A 19,474-nucleotide genomic window follows, 5' to 3' on the forward strand; every position below is an offset into this window, starting at 1 on the left:
AACGTTTCAAACTAATCCCAGCCTGGTTTAAAAGCGCTGAGGACATAATAAGAAGCTGTGCAATCCCAGCCAATGTAGCGGGCTCAATTATAACTACATTCTTGAATGAAAAACCAAGAGCACTCGTAGCCAATCAGTCAACTGACGCAGTCATGACATTTGACGAAATTCGTGAGCTAGAGCTCACAGAACTAAAATTGACTTCTGAAGAATACAAACGAACGTTTTACGCTTGTAGAAAGGATTCCGAAAGCTGAAGACAATTCGTTAACAATTTAGAAGTTACCCTAGATTATTACCTGCGAAGCCGTAGAGTCAAAACTCTAGAAGAGCTCAGAGCCTTAATTGTGGTGAAACGCACAAAGGAAATTATGGCCGAGGAAGTGCGCGCGTATGTTCTCCACCAAGAGACGGAGAAATGGTTTAAGCCCAGGGAGCTCGCGCAGGTAGCTGAGCAGTTCCAATCTAGCCGGCTGGGGCGTTGTCAAAGGGCGTTAGAGGCGCCATGAAAAGACGAATTAAGGCTGCGCGAGGGAAGTTATCAAAGGAAGCCGAGTTAAGGACGACCCTAGGGGTCCTCCGAATTGTTATGGCTGCGGAAACCCCGGCCAAGTGCAGTGGAAATGCCCACAAACGTGACCGAAGGTGCCTAGGCCAGAAACACGCCGCAGACACCGGAACACCAGGATAGCTGCGAGGGCCGCGTGCGAACCCTTAGCCGAAGCCGAGGAGGCAGTGAACGGGGTAGCGTAGATATCGCGACTCACATTGGTAGACATCGTTGACGGTGCGCAGCCTTTCAAGGCATGTCTTGATTCAGGCGCGGACGTGACAGTGCTGAGGAAGAGTGTAGTGCCCGAGGAAATCCGGAAGACGCTTGCGGGATGCGTTTGGACACTGTGCCATCCGAGCTCTATTATGCCCCAGTGAGCCTACCCTCAGGGAATGGCGGTGCAAACTCACCGATAATGACATTATGCGCTGTGACCGATGAGTTAGCGGGTGAGGTTGAAGCTCTTCTGAAACCGGATATTTTTGAGGCACTTCAAAAGGCGCAAAGTGAGGCCACTGACGTCGAGGTTAGGATCGTGCGAGCGGAAAGTGAGGTAGCTCAAGTTGGTCAAAACGCAACGCGGAAATTAGGATCTGATGCAGGTGACGGCGCTGAGGAGAGCCTCGCGTCAAAACCCGCAGAGCTTGCGCCGCTACAGCTGCATGGAAGTACGGCTGACTGTATGTCGGCCAGTGAGCGAAAGGGAGAAGTCCCTTTGACGGACTCTAGGTCGCAGGCGCAGTCCGCCACACATAACGTGCTAACAGAAGAGTTTGGAGAGATAAATTCGGTCTCAGAAGCATACAGTGAGGATAGCATCATCGACTTGGCGCCAGACGAATCCGCCCACCCCACCTGCCCCAGCAACAACTTGAGGAGCTGGGCCAACACCAAACGGGGTTCTCCGGAAAACCGGTGGATTGTATAACCGGGAAACACAAGAGATATTTCGTACCAGGCGCAAAAGCAACTAGGGTTCACTCCTACGGGCGACTCCGGCTCTACCTCGAAAGTTTCACGTCCCATATGTGCGGGTTCAAGGACAAAAGGAGAAAGAAAGGAAAAAGAGAACCGCCACTGGTTGCTGGGTAGATATGTCGGACAATCGCGGGCCAAGGAATGTACGGTAGGGTGACCCAACCTATGTAACGGTGTGCTGCGAGTTCAGCTGTGACTAACTGCTTTGATGTAGGACTCCGTGTGACTGCACAGTGATGAACTTACTCAATGTGACTTCTTTTCATTCTTCGCTTCCGAGTGCAAGGTACAATCTACGCAGTGTTGTGTATGCATGTTTGAAATGTTTTCGTTAACATTACGCGCCGTACAAATGTCCGTAGAGCACTGGGAACGGCTTGCTACTAGTCTCTGTTTCCTCCATTGTTTATTTCCGCGGCGCCTGTGCGTTGGCCTTGTAACTGTGAAGGGAGGGGCGAGTGTTTGGCTTATGTTGGAGTACGGCAAGCGTCCCCCAACATTTTTGGCAGGGAGGTGTTAGGTTCGGAGCCTCCGGCGCCTAACAGTTTGGGGGCGGCTCCGGTTCCCCTCCTCCCCTTGCTCGCCGACTTCGCCTCCCTCTGTTGTGTGTGTCTGGCGGGACACCCGCGGTGGAAGAATAGCGAGCGCTGAGTCTTTAGTATCAAGGGGTGAAACTCGAATGGCCCATCGCGAGCCCTTCTGAGGATTGTATTTTATTGCCCTCAAAGATGCTGCGCGCGGATGCCCCAGAAATGGGTACGGGATGGGGAACGCTGCTATCGCTACTGCTCCTTAAACCGCACATGTGGCTCCTGCTGCGCGATGCTTTTGTGCGTTGATTGCTTTTTCGTGTCTGCCCGCGGGGCTGTAGCCATGTATTGAAACACGCACGGTTTCGAGTAAACGTGTTGTGCGGGAAAATAAAAACAACTTCGTTAGTCCCGACACGCCATTGGCTCATTTAGGTTGGTCAAAAATTATCGGATTGACCACCAGAAGCTTGATGGTGATTGATATGTAGGAGGTTCCCCAAAAAGCTGGGAAAACTGATTTAGGGGACGTTTTGGCGCGAAAAGGGGGGAGCGCGCCGGGTCACGGCATTATCTGGACGGTTATTGTTTTAACCGCCTTTCTTCATCTGCCCTGTACGTCTTTGGCCCTGTCTTGAATAAACGGCCTTTATATTCAAGACTTCTCCAACTTGCAACGTGTAGCCGGACGATCGCAAGAAGGAGCTTGGCGCTCTTCGTTCGACTGACGCCCTATACGATCATCAACGTCATCGTGATCACTTCGAACCGGCATCACACCGTTCGCATTTTAACTTAAGGTACTAAGCAATTGTTTCGGCAAGCCCTCATGTTCATGCCGCCAAATCCTACTTTGCCTCGTAGCCACACCAAGTCAAGGTATCCAGTCGTACAGTGAGCCAATCAAAATGCATTGAATTGATAATATGTTCCTGCATTCTTGTTGTCACAAGAATATTCATGCACTGAAGCTAATTTGTGGAGACGATATGAAGCGTTAATGATGTGAGTGTGAGCGCTTCTAGTACAGTAGTTAGTAAACGATGATTTCTAGAAGCAGAAAGCAGCGCATCACTCCATAGGAACGAGAGGCATCAAGAGACACCGCCACATTTGGCATTTTTGTTCCCGGCGGACTTATAATGCCACGGAGCTGCAAGTGCCGCATAGTGGTCGTAACGGGATGGGCACTGCCACCCAGAATGCATGATCATCATGAATCCTATATATGCCTTGAAGAGAGGATAGTTCATTATCTTCTGGAACAATATTTACGACAGTAGATAGCAACATGACGCCGATGCGAAAAACACTGCGTACGCAAAGCAGCAGTCACGAAGAGAACTAGGCTATTATACTAGGCTCAGAAACAACAAGCGTCAGGAAGTTTGTACTGTGAACATATCCACTTCCGGCGACACAAAGCAGGCAGATCCCTAGAGCCAAGAAGGTGTAGCCAGCGGAGTAGTGTCGGATCTCTCCTCTCTTCCATCCCTAAAACTTGCTTTTTTTCTTTACGTTTTACACCGGTGAATATTTCATTTACTATCAGATAAAGAGGCAATTAGGCGGTATGTATAACTTGTGGCACGTGGTGAACGCGCACGTGAGGTTTAGCCTTGCGTACAAGAAAAAAGTCGGGAAGTCCGCGTAGGATCCGCCTCCGGCAGATCTAGTAATCTCCCTCGCTGGAACATCGGGAATCTGTTCTCGCTAACGGGGCCCAAACCTCCAGTCCTGGGCCTCGGCAAGAGCTGAATGTGACCCAAAGCGAAACCCATCTAGCGCTGGTAAATAGTTTTCTCTCTCTCTCTTTCTGTCTAGACCCTCCATAGCGTTTTCGCGTTTCCTGGCATTTGTCTATGATCACACGTGGCGGGCGCATGTGCAACACACAAAAATATATTCTTAAGATTGTAGGAACAAGTTTGTCTGCATTCGTTGCAACGACGACCTCACGATATATGTTGATTGCATTTCCAAAGCTTGATCCAATGACACTGTATTTTGTGATATATTTTTCAGCGCTGATACACCCACTAGGAGCATGTAAAGGCTGTTGTGGATCATGCACGAAGCCATCTTGCTTGAGTCAACCAGGTGGCGGCCATTCGAGCCGCTATTTTCCACAAAAAGACGGTAATCAATGTACGCCTTACACGTCGTCGTCAAGAAACTGCAAAGGAAAATTTTATAACAGTAAAGAAGAGTGCCAGAACCTACCTGGCCGGAACTAAGTGTGGTTAGAATAAAACATGCTACGCGATTATAGTCAACAAGAGATTGTTGTACTTGGAAGGACGTATAGCAAGCGCGACGTTGCAGCGCCTCCGTCCTAGGAACATTCTGAAGTCATCATGAAACAAGCATTGTTCTCCATGCTTTTTCCATCACATTCAGTTTGTTATCGGTAGAGTAAAAACTTCAAAGCCGGCTAATGTGTTTATCTTCAGTATTTCTTTTTAATATCAGTCAACATTTTTTTCCTTCTATACCTGTTGCAGAGTTTACAAAAGCCTTCAATTAGCGGATGAAGTGTTTCTGTTCCTTTCGAAGCCGCACAAAGTTGTTTTATTCAGAAATACCTGCCTGAAAAAAATGTTTTCTTGTTCTATAACTCGTTCAGCAAGCTACCTAAAGCGGTCTCTGCTGCGTCAGGCTTGCCGGGTATGTTAAATAGAAAAAATAACTTTATAGGGGTCGCTTTTGTAAATTCTACCCATCTATCTCCTACAAGATGAGAAACTCATGGCAAAACTAATTTTTATTCCTGTCGCCATTACACACTTTACGCCCAACTTACCCCCATGTTATTTACTTTTAAGCCACACTGAACTTTATTTTCCTATTTTAAGAAAAAGTCTCGGTTTTTTGTCCCAGTCCAGCTTACTAGTAGCCACGTGTCAGTGGACACAACAAATGCATAGTCAGAATGGGGTGTCGATATCTGCCCAGTGACACAGAGGTTAAGACACTCGTCTAGATACCGGAGCGCTCAGGTTCGATCCCGACAGCGGCGGCTGCATTTCGATGAATGCAAAAAATATGTCCATGTATTCTGCGCAGTTAGGCTACAATAAAGATCTTCAAGTGGTAAAATTATTTCAGAGCTCTCCAATATGGCGTATCTTTCCTCGCTCTTTCTTGTACTCTCACCATGCTCCCTTCCTTCACGGCGCAGTCATGTGTGCACCGATAACTGGGATAGGTGATGCGCTTTTCCTTCCCCGAAAAGCCTACAAAGGCAGGCCTTGCAATTTGTTTGATTTTTTCATGTACAGGGGACAGCGATATCGAATGGGACCTCAGTGCCGAAGCGCTGCTTCGAATAGTCAAGCTTTATCAAGGGTGGTCTGCGACAGTATACCTCGGGCAGTCCTTTGCAAGACGCCCCATAGCATCAGTCTACACAGAGCCATGTAATGTACTGCTTAGCACTATTCTCGCCGCAGAAGGTCATTTGGCTCGATATCCTTCACCTTGTTCGAAATGAAGCCACATCTTTCTACTGCTGTTTCTAGAGTTGATAGAATTCAGCCGCGGGTGACATGTTGATTCCATTTTCCTTGCAGATAAGTACATTTATGAAGCCACAATTTGCACATAACAGGACAACCGGCATTCTCACAGCCTCGAAAATCTTTAATCTTTTGGTGACTTCGCGAAGAACGGATCGCTCTGCCATTCGTGCAGAACTCTGAAGAATGTAATAACTCCATGTACCTTAATTGCAGGAGCTACGTCCAGAAATTTTCAGATTAGGCACTGTTCAAATGCGGCCGATGTATAGGCTAGAATGTCAAAGACAGACACACATGCGTGCGCGCTCACGTACACTACGCAAAACGAGTGATCTGGGCTTCTTAAAGGGCATTTATAGGGTCACTGACCAAGTCAAAGTTTAATAAAAACGAAATGACGTTTCGGAAGCCCTACGGTTTCCTTGTTCACAATGGGGAAACCAGACATAAATCATGCGTTTATAGCTTCTTCAAAATGCATCGTAATGATCTTGCATAATCAGACGGTAGATTCCCTTGCGTCCGATTGAGCGCGCCATGAGTGGTCTGAATCATCAAAGACTCTAGATACAATCGTCTAGCTGCGATCCGTTCTCTGGCAAGCACACGAGCCCCGTCCCAACTGATGGCGTGTCCAGTTTCTTGCACATGTTCGGCCAGAGCGTTAGTAGCACTGTGTCCTTTCGCCACATCATTTTTGTGCTGCTGTATCCGTTTGCACCAGTTTCCTGTTTCTCCGATAAAAGTGAGGTCGCAATCTGCGCACGGAATCTTGTACATGACCCCAGGACATCTCTTAAGGGGAAGGTGGTCTTTCCCATTGACAAGCTCGTGCCTAAGTTTGCTCGTTTGAACGTGGGCAACTTGCACGCCGTGCTTTCGGAATACCCGACCACGCGCTTCACTAATCTGTGGGATGTAAAGGATGCTTGCTCGTTTTGGCTTATAGGAATGCCGCTTTTTCAGCGTGAAACACAGCTCGGACGCCTTAGACAGCCGTTTTGCTCTCTGTACCAAGCACCACCATTTCGCACGATGGTAAAAAGTAGCTTCGATAATTGTGCCCTTGTCATAAGTCAAATACACAATGGCGAATGCAATCTACGTACAAAATGTTTGAAACGAAACTGTTTGCACTATACGTTCTTTAGTGAGGCATTCCTCCTTCTCCCGTGTTCTCCATCGCAAGCAGAAGCTTATCCTTCAAGTTCACAAGGCACCATAGCACGCAAAACAACCTTGGCTGTTTAGGTGATATGTTCCTTGAGCTAGTTCCCAGTCAAAGACTCGTGAAGTAATGCTTGACATGCTTGATGTGACACCTGTAAAGCCGTCTCGAATTGCAAACGAGCGGTCGAATACATAAATAGCTTTCATTGATTATGAAAAAACATATGCCTCAGTTGAAATATCGGCGGTGATGCAGGCATTGCGAACTCAGGGGTAGACGAGCCGTACATGAAAGTGCTGGAAGATATATATAGTGGCTGCGCAGCAACCATAGTTTTGCATAAAGGTAACAGAATTCCCATAAAGAAAGGTGTTAGGCAAGGCGACACAATCTCCGCAGTACTATTCACAGCTTGCTTAAAGGAAATATTCGGAGACTTGGAATAGGAGGAGTTAGGGATAAGGGTAGATGGAAAATACTTCTGTAATCTGAGATTTGCTGATGAGATTGCCTTGCTAAGTATCACAGGGGATGAACTCTAAAAGATGATCGACGGCCTAGACAGAAAAAGTAGAAAGTTAGGCTTGAAAATCAATATGCTGAAGACTAAGGTAATGTTCAACAGCCTCTGAAAGGAACAGCAGTTTACATTAGGTAGTGAAGAACTGGAAGTTGTAGGCGAATATATCTACTTAGGACAGGTGGTAACCGCAGATCCGGACCATGAAAAGGAAATAACAAGAAGAATAAGATTGGGATGGAGCGCATTTGGCAAGCACTCGCAGATGATGACTAGCAGCACAATATAGTCTACGTTATGTGATAAGTGATTCAACATCGGTACTTGCTTAGATTTTCCGAAATCGTGAAAAAACTGCTCTCGGTGGCGTGCACAATTTTTGCAAGAGTCAAACATTTATTTTGACATGGTACGTCATCTCTCGGCCGGCGAGGCAAGCGCGCCAACGGCCGGGATTGAGATTGCCTCACTGCTCGACAGATGACGTAACATGTCAAAGCAGCGTTTCGACTCTCTTCTGCGAAAATTGTGCACGCCACCGAGAGGAGTGTTTTCTCGATTTCAGAAAATCTAGGTAAGTGCTGTTGAATCACTTATCAGATAAAGCAGACGATATTTTGCTACTGTGTGAACGTTATTTCAGCTCGAATGGGGTAGTTGATTTTGCATAGGAATATTTTAAATGCCATCCCCCAAATATTCAAACCTTGTATATATATATATATATATATATATATATATATATATATATATATATATATATATATATATATATATATATATATATATATATATATATATATATATATATATATATATATTGTTAAGTGCTTTGTACGCAGGGGGGTTTATTTACAGGGATCGGTACAAACAGGACTGCGGCGAGGCGTACAAACGTTTCTCTGCCCTTGCTCTTTCTTCTTCACCGATCTACCCGACCGCTCTTCTTAATCATCCGTCGACGTTCTACGAAGGCGCGTTACATTTCCCTCCTCGCAGATGAAGCCCGTCGGGCGAGTTACAGAGAACCTCTGGTATGAAATCGCTTGAGGCGGGCTACATGCACCACCTGCGACTGCCGTGACCGTCGACCATTCGCCGTTATGCGTGCTATGACGTAATTCATGTCATTGATGCGTTCTAACACAACAAACGGTCCGGTGTAGTGTGACAACAGTTTTTGTCAAAGACCACGCTTACGGGGAGGTGTCCACAACCACACATAGTCAGCAGGAGCATAGGAAACTTGTTGGTGTCTGGCGTCGTAACGGGTCTTATAACGTTCTTGTGAAGATAAAATTCGAAATCTGGCCAGCTGGCGGGCTTCTTCAGCTCTGCAGAGTGTCGTAGCAAGAGAGGGTTCGTCATGAATGAAAAATGGCAGTATGGTGTCGAGGGCACAGCGAGGCGTGCGAGCATAGAGAAGGTAGAAGGGACTGTAGCCTGTTGTCTCATGTTGCGCTGTGTTATATGCATGCGTAATGAACGGTAGAACGCCATCCCACTCCTTATGGTCTGCAGCGATGTACATAGCCAACATGGTGGTAAGCGTCCTATTAGTTCGTTCTACCACACCGTTCGTTTGGGGATGATATGGCGTGGAGTGGCGAAAACTACAGGCGCTGAGGCGAAGCAGTTCTTCGACAATGTCCGCTGTGAATTGGCGTCCACGGTCACTAATGATGACTGCAGGAGGGCCGTGCCGAAGAATGACGAGTCGAAGTAAGAACTTTGATGCTTCAGACGCAGTAGTGGATGGTATCGCGGCTGTCTCACAGTAGCGGGTTAAATAATCAACGCACGCAAGAATCCATCGGTTTCCTTTAGAGGATCGTGGAAAAGGTCCAAGAAGGACAATGCCAACTTGCTCAAACGGGGCTGTTGGAGGTGTGACTGGCTGCAGTTTTCCATGTGGGCTTGAAGTCGACAGCTTAAAGCGCTGACATTGCACACAGCTGGCTACATATCACTTGATCGTTGAACGCATCTTCGGCCAGTAAAATCGCTGCTGTGTGCGGTGGAGTGTTCGGGCCACTTCCAGGTGACCAGACGTGGAGTCATCATGCGTCATTTCTAGAACTGTGATACGTAGGCTTTCCGGAACGACAAGAAGCATACGTGCTCCCCCAGAGGCGAAATGTTTCTTGTAAAGCACTCCTAGGCGAATGCTAAATGTGTTCTTCATAGGATCGTTGGCGGAATCAATCAGTGAAGCTAATGTTTTGTCTTTGCGTTGCTCGGTTCGGAAAACTCGGAGATCGGGGAAGGTTTGTGAAATTGGAGCCAAATATTCATCGAAATTGTCTGAGTCATTATCAGTCGTTTGAAGCGGCAAGCGCGAAAGACAGTCAGCATCTGATTGTTTATGGCCGCTTTTATGCACCCCAGTAAAATTAAACTCTTGTAGGCGTAAAGCCCATCGAGGGAGCCGCCCACAGGGGTCACGAAGACTCACGAGCCAGCAAAGGGAATGGTGGTCGGTCACAATCGTAAAAGCATTCCCGTACAGATAGGAACGAAAGCGCTGTACAGCGAAAACAACGGCTAGACATCCTTGCTCCGTAACCGTGTAATTTCTTTCACATTTACTCAACGAGCGGCTGGCATACGCTATCACGTGCTGATCGCGTCCATGGCGTTGTAAAAGTACAGCGCCGATACCGATACCACTTGCGTCAGTGTGTACTTCAATTGGAGCTGATGGGCAGAAGTGGCGGAGGATTGGGCCCGAAGTCAAAAGAAACTTCAGATGACGGAAAGCTGAGTCATATTCGCTGGTCCAATTGAATGGTGTATCTTTATGCAGTAGCCTCGTAAGTGGGTAAGCGATGTCTGCAAACCTTGGTTTAAAGCGTCGAAAGTACGAGCATAGGCCCAAAAAGCTCTGCAGCTCTTTTACTGATTTGGGCACGGTAAAACTTTTGACGGCTTCAATTTTCTTGGGATCTGGTCGAACACCTTCTTTGTCAACTAAGTGACCGAGGACAATTGTTTCACGATCGCCAAAATGACATTTCTTTGCATTCAGTACAAGACCAGCTCGTTCCATGCAATTAAGTACGATATCCAGACGGCTGTTGTGCTCACTAAATGTTTTGCCAAAAATTACTACGTCGTCCAAATAACATAAACAAATTTGCCACTTTAGTCCACGTAGAATTGTATCCATGAACCGCTCGGATGTGGCCGGTGCATTACATAATCCAAAAGGCATAACGTTAAATTCGTAAAGTCCGTCTGGTGTTACGAATGCCGTTTTTTCTTTATCTGCAATGTGCATGGGGATTTGCCAGTAACCGGATCTCAAGTCAATAGAAGAAAAGTATGAAGCTGAGTGCAGACAGTCAATTGCGTCATCTATACGTGGAAGCGGGTAGACATCTTTTTTCGCGACTGAGTTTAAACGGCGGTAGTCAACACAAAACCTCCATGTGCCATCTTTCTTTTTAACAAGGATAACTGGAGCTGCCCAAGGACTACAGGACTGTCTAATAATGCCGCGCTATAGCATATCTTGAACTTGCTCATCTATTACCTTACGTTCAGTTGCTGAGACTCGATAGGGCTTCTGACTTATTGGAGGGGCGGACCCAGTGTTGATCGTGTGATGAATAAGACTGGTAGGCAGTGGCATTGAGTCATCCTTGGCAAAGTCGAACACTGTCACGTGTTTCAGTAGTAGTTCCACTAGAATACGACGCTCAGTTGTAGAAGGAGACTTACTAATGATAGCCGTAAGTTGGGCCTCCATGCCTGGTCGCACCTGCTGCTCAGTGACAGAGCTGTTTAACGCCGCGACGGAACCGGATATGTCTTCCTCGAAACGGGCGAGTTTTAGGCCCCGAGGCAACACAGTTGGCTCTCCGGAGTGGTTCACTGTCCATAGCTCAGTGCGGCCTTTAGTCATGGGAATGACGCAACGAGGCACAAGGATACTCTTCTTAGAGCAGGTGAATCTCGTAGGTTCTACTATAGCCTCAAAAGATTCGCATTGCTCCGAATAGAGAAAACCCGCACGAATGCTGCAGATAACGCTGGCACGATTGTGTCTTCTTCCACAGCAAATGCTCCAAATTCAGGTGTCGAGTCATCCACAAGAACCGAAAGTAGTGAAGGATTCAAAGCAATCTCTCCCGTGCCACAGTCTAAAGTTGCACCACACTCTTGCATAAAATCAATCCCAAGAATCACATCATGCGTAGACCGAGGCAGTACTGCAAATTCAACTCTAAACTTGAGGCCGCCAATAACAACATCCGAAGCACACACACCAAGAGGAACTAAAGGTTCACCACCGACACCACGGAATAACACTGCACGGTCACCACTGAACATTACTTTTCTACCTAAACGGTTCTTAAAACTCAAACTCATAACAGATACTGTAGCACCAGTGTCCACAAGAGCCATTGTTTTCACACCATCAACCAACATTTCCAATTTGTTCTTTAACATAAACACGGGGAGAGGTATGGACGTCATCGACACGCCGGTGGCCTCACCTCCATCGGCCGCGCCCCCTAGTTTCCCGGAGGCGGAGGGGTAGAACGACGTCGAGGGGAAGGTGACCTTCGCGGGCGCTGGGGTGGCGGCGTCACACTACGATCAGATGCAGGAGATGAATTCCGCAAATATGTCGAATGGTGTGAGTCCCCAGCAGGCATAGTCGGGGATCGCTGTTGTTCGGTGTGCAGCGTTCCGTGAATGTTCGCGTGGGGTCGGTAATCTTTAACAGTTGGAAAACGACGGCGGCAGTATCTAGCGATATGCCCCGCAATGCCACACCTGTAGCACACAGGTTGAGGGCGCCAGCGATCAGCATAATAGTCCTCACTAACAAAGTCGCGACGTTGGTTGTAGCGAGGCTCTCGCTGCTGACGAACCACATTGGCAGAGTAGGCGGGCCTCTTTTCCATCGGCTGGTGGTCATAACGTTGAGTACAGCTGCGCTGATTATCCATATGCGAAGCGCCGCTAGGTTGAACCCACGGAGTGTACAGGGCGGCAACATTTGCCTGCGGTGGTGCACAACTCTGCCGCACATATTCTTCACTACAGATGGCGTCCCTAGATCTTGTAGATCTTGACAATTCCTCGCGTACAGTCTCTCGTATCATATCGGCTATGGAAACTGAAGGACATGCTTTAGCACTGGCTACAGAGGTGACATTGGCCAGTCTTCCGAATTTAGGTGCAATTCGTCGCAGCTTGAGAGCCTCAAATGTTGTACAATGCTTTATAACATCAGCGGTGATGCTCAGATTCTCTTTGCTAATAAGAAAATTATAAACGTCTTCCACTATTCCTTTCAGGAGGTGACCGACTTTGTCTTCTTCAAGCATATTGGGGTTGACGAGTCTGCATAGCTTTAAGATGGCTTCGATATATGCAGTACAAGTTTCTCCGGGTACTTGCGCCCGGTGAAACAAAGTTTGTTCAGCGCGTTTCTTCTTTGCAGGCTCATCTCCAAAATTTTTCTTGATTTCGCTTGTAAAGATAGCCCATGTACTTAATGAATCCTCGTGATTATCGAACCAATCAAAGGCAGTGGCGGCAAGAAGGAACACCACATTAGCCAGCTTAGTAGCGGCGGTCCAGTGTTTGTATTTACAGACTCTTTCGTAGTGCTTCAGCCACTCATCAACGTCCTCCTCAGGTTTTCCGGAAAAAGTACGCGGCTCTCGATTATGGGGCAAGTTGTTCGTCGTGAATGGTCCTGGCTGCTCGCTACTGCCGTCTTCAGCCATGTCTGATGGCATTGGTGGTAGGCCAGCAAGTCTACGGCTTCTTCGGTAGATGAAACGCTCCGTGGTCGCTACCCAAGCACCTCTCACCAAGATGTTACGTGCTTTGTACGTACGGGGGGTTTATTTACAGGGATCGGTACAAACAGGACTGCGGCGAAGCGTACAAACGTTCCTCTGCCCTTGCTCTTTCTTCTTCTTCACCGATCTACCCGACCGCTCTTCTTCATCTTCCGTCGACGTTCTACGAAGGCGCGTTACTATATATATATATATATATATATATATATATATATATATATATATATATATATATATATATATATATATATATATATATATATATATATATATATATATATACACTTCGGTAGCCGTGCAGAATCCACTCTCAGCGTCGTTCTCTTTTTCAACGCTGTCGTGCCCGCGTTCCTCAATCGTCGTCTTTGTCAGTGAGCACATCACTTTGGTCCCGCGTTACCCGGTAACACTACCCACCTCGGCAAAAGGCACCGTCCCGGTGCATAAGGCGTGCGGTGTGGAGGGGGAGTAATATGGCTTGAAGCAGGCGACATGTACAATTTGGGAAGTGGGTGTAGCAGTCGGTGACTTTGGGTGGAGCGGTGCAATCTCATAGGTCACGTCGGTAACTGGGCGTAGTACACAGTAAGGACCCGTGTAGTGGGGCAGAAGTTTCTGACACAACCCTACGCGACGGCACGGAAGCCAGAGCAGCACCAGAGATCCGGGAGGATAGTGCACATCGCGGTGGTGAGCGTCGTAGCGGAGTTTTTGAGCTTCTTGAGAGACGGTGAGATTGTGACGAGCAATCTGGCGAGCAGCGTCGGCTCGGGCAATGGTATCGCGGGCATAGGTTGTGACGGGGCCAGCGGCGGGAAGCAAAGTGTCGAAGGGCAGTAATGGGTCTCGTCCAAAGAGAAGGTAGAATGGAGAGTACCCAGCAGTGTCATGACGCGAAGAGTTATATGCAAAGGTGACAAATGACCGACTAATATCCCAGTCGCGATGACTGTCGGATACGTACATTGCGAGCATGTCGGTGAGTGTGCGGTTAATACGCTCCGTAAGGCCGTTCGTCTGAGGGTGGTACGCAGTGGTGAACTTGTGCCGAAGGGAGCAAGAACGAAGTATTTCCTCAACAACTCGGGAAAAGAAACAGCGGCCACGGTCGGTAAGTAGTTAACGGGGAACACCATGGTGTAGTATGACGTCGTACAGAAGGAAGTCAGCAACGTCTGTGGCGCAGCTGGTTGGAATGGCGCGAGTGATCACGTACCGCGTGGCATAATCGGTGGCCACAGCGATCCATTTGTTTCCTGACAAGGTCAAGGCCAACACGAGAAAATGGCTCAGTCGAGATAGCAATCGGCTGCAGGTGTCCAGGTGGCAGCACAGGGGTTTCTTCCGGCGTTGACAGAGGTCGCAAGCGGCTACATAACGCTGGACAGAGCGGCAGAGTCCAGGCCAGAAGAAACGCCGGCTCACGCGGTCGTATGTGCGTGAGAGGCCAAGATGACCAGCTGTAGGGGCGTCGTGCATTTGTTCTAGAACGGCAGAGCGTAGCTATTGGGGAACGACGAGCAAGTGCTCAGCGCCATCAGGTCGCATGTTGCGGCGGTATAGCGTATTCCCATGAAGGAAGAACAGGGCGAGGGAAGAGTCGCGGCTTTGTGTGCGGAGGCGGTCGATAAGAGAACTGAGGGATGGGTCCAAGCGCTGTTCGTCGGCTATGTGAGAAAAGTCCGATATAGAGAACACACAGGGGTCCGACTCGTGGTCAGTAGAGAAAGGGGGATCGACGGGATAACGGGACAGACAGTCTGCATCCTGGTGGAGCCGACCTGATTTGTATACAACGGAAAAGGTATACTCCTGCAAGCGCAGTGCCCAGCGGCCGAGGCGGCCAGTAGGATCCTTGAGGGAAGAGAGCCAACATAGGGCGTGGTGATCGGTAATTACAGTGAATGGTCGGCCAAACAAGTAGGGTCTGAATTTTTCAATGGCCCAGACGAGAGTCAGGCACTCCCGTTCCGTAATAGAATAGTTCTGTTCCGCTGATGACAGGAGGCGACTGGCGTAGGCAATCACGCAGTGTTGGCCGCGTTGTCGCTGTGCAAGAATGGCACCACTCCCGTGGCCACTGGCGTCGGTGCGAAGTTCCGTCGGGGCAGACGGGTTGAAATGGGCCAACACAGGAGGATTGGTGAGAACAGCGATGAGGGTGGAGAATGCGTTAGCCTGCTCTGTTCCCCATGAGAAAGGAACGCCTTTCTTCAGAAGATTGGTGAAAGGACGAGCAACAGCGGCAAAGTTTGGGACGAACAGGCGAAAATAAGAGAACAGTCCTATAAAGCTGCGGACATCACGGAGTGAACGGGGAGATGGAAAAGCAGTGACAGCTCGATCTTTGTCAGGATCGGGTTGCACTCCGGTGGAATTCACCAAATGGCCAAGCACTTTAAGTTCGCGGCGACCAAAACTGCACTTTGAGTTCAGTTGAAGTCCGGTACGGCGGAAAAGTGCGAAGTTGGAAGAAAGGCGATGAAGATGGCTTTCGAACGAGGGCGAGAAGACAATCACGTCATCCAAGTAACATAGACAAGTCGTCCATTTGAAGCCGCGGAGTAAGGAGTCCATCATTCGTTCAAACGTAGCAGGGGCGTTGCAAAGTCCAAAAGGCATAACCTTAAATTGGTGAAGACCATCGGGTGTGACAAAAGCTGTCTTCTCGCGGTCTTGTTCGTCAACAGAAATCTGCCAGTAGCCGCTACGAAGGTCGAAAGAGGAAAAGTAGCGGGCTCCATGTAAACAGTCCAAGGCATCATCTATTCGCGGCAGCGGGTAAACATCTTTCCTTGTAATCTTGTTCAGAGGTCGATAGTCGACGCAAAAGCGCCAACTGTTGTCTTTTTTTCTAACGAGCACGACAGGAGAAGCCCAGGGGCTGTTCGAAGGTTCGATGATATTGTTGGCCAACATCTTGTCGACCTCCTGCTGGATGACTTGGCGCTCAGAAATGGACACACGATAAGGCCTCCGATGTACAGGTTTTGCATCGCCGGTGTCACTGCGGTGAGTCACAACTCATGTTTGACCCAGAGAACCGGCAGCAAAGTCAAAAATGTCGGAGAAGGATAACAAAAGGTTGTGCAGGTCCTGAGCGTGTTCGGGGCTGAGGTATGAGGCAATCATTGTGGAAATAGGGTCGGTAATTGTGGTGGGGAGTACGGGTGTTGGAAGGACGCTTGAATGTGGGCCATGAGTGAGTGCACAAATGGTGCAGTCTGTGAGAGGAGACAAGGTAGCAAGGAATATTCCTTCGGGGAGAACCTGGGGTGACAGACTGAAGTTCAGGATATGAAGGTAGGTGTTGTTCTGTGTAACGCGTACGATAAGATGAGGAAGAACGACGTTGCGGTCAAGAAAGACCTCGGTGATAGGGCAAGCAACATAGTCACCGTCAGGCACAGGCGGGAAAGGTGACAGAGGTAGGTAAACAGCAGAGTCAGGGGGCAGGCTAGCGAACTCGGTGGAGCGAAGGCGGGGTGTAGATGGAGGATGTTCTGAGCAGACAGGTAGGTCCAAACGAAGAAGGCCGCTGGAACAGTCGATAAGGGCAGAGTGGGCCATTAAAAAGTCAATCACATTGTGAGGGTACTGGTTGAGGACGGTGAACAAAAGAGGGATGTGATGACCAGCAAGGGTGACTCGGGCAGTGCACAGCCCAGTGACGGCAGCAGTACTGCCATCGGCAACACGAACGGTGGGCGAAGCGGCGGGGGTCTGTACTTTCTTGAGGCGGCGGCAAAATGATGAGCTCATGATCGAGACTTGGGCACCAGTATCAATGAGGGCAGAGATGGGAGCACCATCCACGAGCAGGGAGAGGAAAGTTACAGGGCGAAGAAATTCGCAGAGGATTTCCAGGTCGGGGTACCAATGCAGCGTCACCTCCGGGAGCTGCATCGGCTAGTTTCCCGTGAAGCGGCCGGCAGAAGACGGCGAGGAATGGCGGCTAGGAAGAGGTGAACGGGAACGGGGGGCTGGCGGCGAAGGAGAGCGACTGGACACAGCAGCAGGCGGTGTGGTATCGGTGCGGGGCGGCTCATAACGAGGCGTGAAACGGCGGTGACCGTAATCGGAGTAGCGGTCAACGTAAGGGAAACGTCGAGGTGGTGATGTCCAGCGGCTGCGGCAGTGGCGAGAGATGTGGCCATCACGTGAGCACGTGAAACAGATGGGCCTGTCGTCAGGGGTGCGCCACTCCTCAGGATTGCGGCATCGGTAGCGTGGCGTGTAGGTCTTGCGGGGCGCAGCGTGGGCGACCATGGGAGTGATGGGGCTCGAACTGTGGTGTTCCGCGTTGTGGCTATAAGGGACGCCCAAGTTAGCAACCTCTTGAAGAACGACGGCTTGAATGAGGGATATCGTCGCTAGGTTGCTGTCCGAGGAGGGCGGGTCGGATGCAGCAGGAGCGAGCGCTTCCAGTTAACGACGCACGATGCGGGTCACATTTTCAGTGTTGGAAGGCTGCCTTAGGGTCGGCAGATCCTCGCACGTGGAGCTAGGGGCAGTATTGGGGAGCCGATTGAAGCGATGTGCAATGCGTTTGTGTTTGGCCTGCTCGAAATGTCGACAAACTTTCAGAACGGAGTCAACCGTAAAGCAGTCCCGACAGAGTAGAAGACTGAAGGCATCGTCGGCTATGCCTTTGAGGATGTGCCCCACCTTATCAGGTTCTGTCATGTCTTTGTCGACTTTTCTGCAGAGGGCCAGAACGTCTTGTATATACGTAATACAAGGCTCGGTAGATGTCTGCGCACGTGTGGCGAGGTCTCTCTTGGCGGCAAGTTGACGGCCAACCGGTTTTCCGAACAGGTCACGGAGTTTTTGTTTGCAAACATCCCAAGAGGGTATGTCTGCTTCGTGTGTTTCGAACCACACGCGTGCCGCGCCAGTAAGGTAGAAGATGACATTGGCCAGCATCAGCGTGGCGTCCCACCTGTTGTGCTGGCTAACACGCTCATAAACGAAAGCCAGTCCTCGACGTCGACCTCATCTGTACCGCAGAATGGGCCAGGGTCACGGGGGTGGGCTACGACGACAGTTGGGGTTGCGGAGGTTGATAGAGCCGCGTCCGTTGTCATCGTGACGGTTCCGAGGTGACGGCCACTGCGGAGATCCAGCGTCAGATTGTGTCGAACCCGCGACCTCCACCAAGATGTTACGGGGATGTACTTAATGTGACGGCACTGCGATGGGCTGAACTCGACGCTAAGACTTCGGCAGCCGTGCAGAATCCGCTTTCAGCGTCGTTCTCTTTTTCAACGCTTCGCCGTGCCCGCGTTCCTCGATCGTCGTCTTTGTCAGTGAGCACATCACTTCGGTCCCGCATTACCCGGTAACAATATATATATATATATATATATATATATATATATATATATATATATATATATATATATATATATAGTTAATTGAAAGGGAAGTGAGGGGCTCCTTTTTACATTTTGACGGAGCTGACAGCCTACGAGTCTAAGGCAAGCGTTGGGAATTCCATTTTTTTTTTAATGTTTGGTTCTCGGTATTTGACAAAAATTGGTCTTAAAGAGGTTATTGGAATGAGGAATAAATAATGAAAAGCGGAAGGAAAAACAACGCACCGATGGTGGGAGTTGAAAACCCACGACCTACGAATATCGCGTCCAGTGCTCTTCCAAATGCGCTACGTCGATGGCTGTCCACCCTTCCGCTTGCTTGGGTATTTACGTTGACTAACCGAAACCTGTGAGCGTTCACCAGTGCCACCCTTGTCCCTAGCGGCAGACGTGGCACATCTTATACCGCGAGCATCACGTAGCACGTGATCATTGGGGAGGGCTGCAACTAGTGTCTGCAGCTTTCTACAGATCATCCAACTGCCGTCCCGGCCAACACTTCTTTGTCGTGCACATCGCGCCCTGATCCGATTAACAGCATGATTGCATCTGATCTCCAACCTGTTCGCCGCTGAGTGACAGAAGCTTTTGTTTACCTACAGTGACCTTTTTGACTTCGGCACCCGCCCATTGGGTCAAACGACAGTTGTCAACCACCGCATTGACACCGGGAACGCCAGTCCTATTCACAGGCGGCGCTCTCGTGTTTCGCTTGCCGAGCGACGCGTCATTCAGACGGAGGTCGAAAAGATGTTAGCGAACGACATAATCGAGCCTTCCAGTAGCCCCTGGCCATCCCCTGTCGTATTGGTCAGGAAGAAAGATAGCAGTTAGAGATTCTGCGTTGAGTACTGTCATTTGAATAAGATAACCAAAAAAGATGTATATCCTCTTCTGGGCATCGACGACGCGCCTGATAGTTTGCTCGGAGCCATCTACTTTTCGTCCATCTACCTTCGTTCCGGCTACTGGCAGATTTCTGTCGACGAGAGAGACCA

Source organism: Amblyomma maculatum, chromosome 4 (genome assembly GCF_055883805.1).
Source record: "Amblyomma maculatum isolate TAMU_Amacu chromosome 4, ASM5588380v1, whole genome shotgun sequence".
Lineage (NCBI taxonomy): Eukaryota > Metazoa > Arthropoda > Arachnida > Ixodida > Ixodidae > Amblyomma > Amblyomma maculatum.